A 305-nucleotide genomic window follows, 5' to 3' on the forward strand; every position below is an offset into this window, starting at 1 on the left:
TGAGCCTGTGACCTGGCTCAGGAACTAGGTATTTATCATTACAAAAGACTGGCCAGGCTACCCCAGGGTATCCAATCAAGTGAGCATTTGGAGGTAACCTGCCAGACAGGAGGTAAACAACGCACTCAGATTTCTGCTGTAGACCGCTCTTTCTGTGATGTAGGTGTGATGTTTCTGGGGGAGGTCTTGGACTCCAGGACTGGCAATTTAAAATGTCTATATGAGGGCGGGCACATCTGGGTTCTGGGTCCTCCTCCTTTCCTGCGTGTGTTGAGTGAGGACCCTGTTGCAACAGATCAATAAAG

This window comes from Podarcis bocagei (assembly GCF_964188305.1).
Source record: "Podarcis bocagei genome assembly, chromosome: 13".
In the NCBI taxonomy this organism is placed as follows: domain Eukaryota; kingdom Metazoa; phylum Chordata; class Lepidosauria; order Squamata; family Lacertidae; genus Podarcis; species Podarcis bocagei.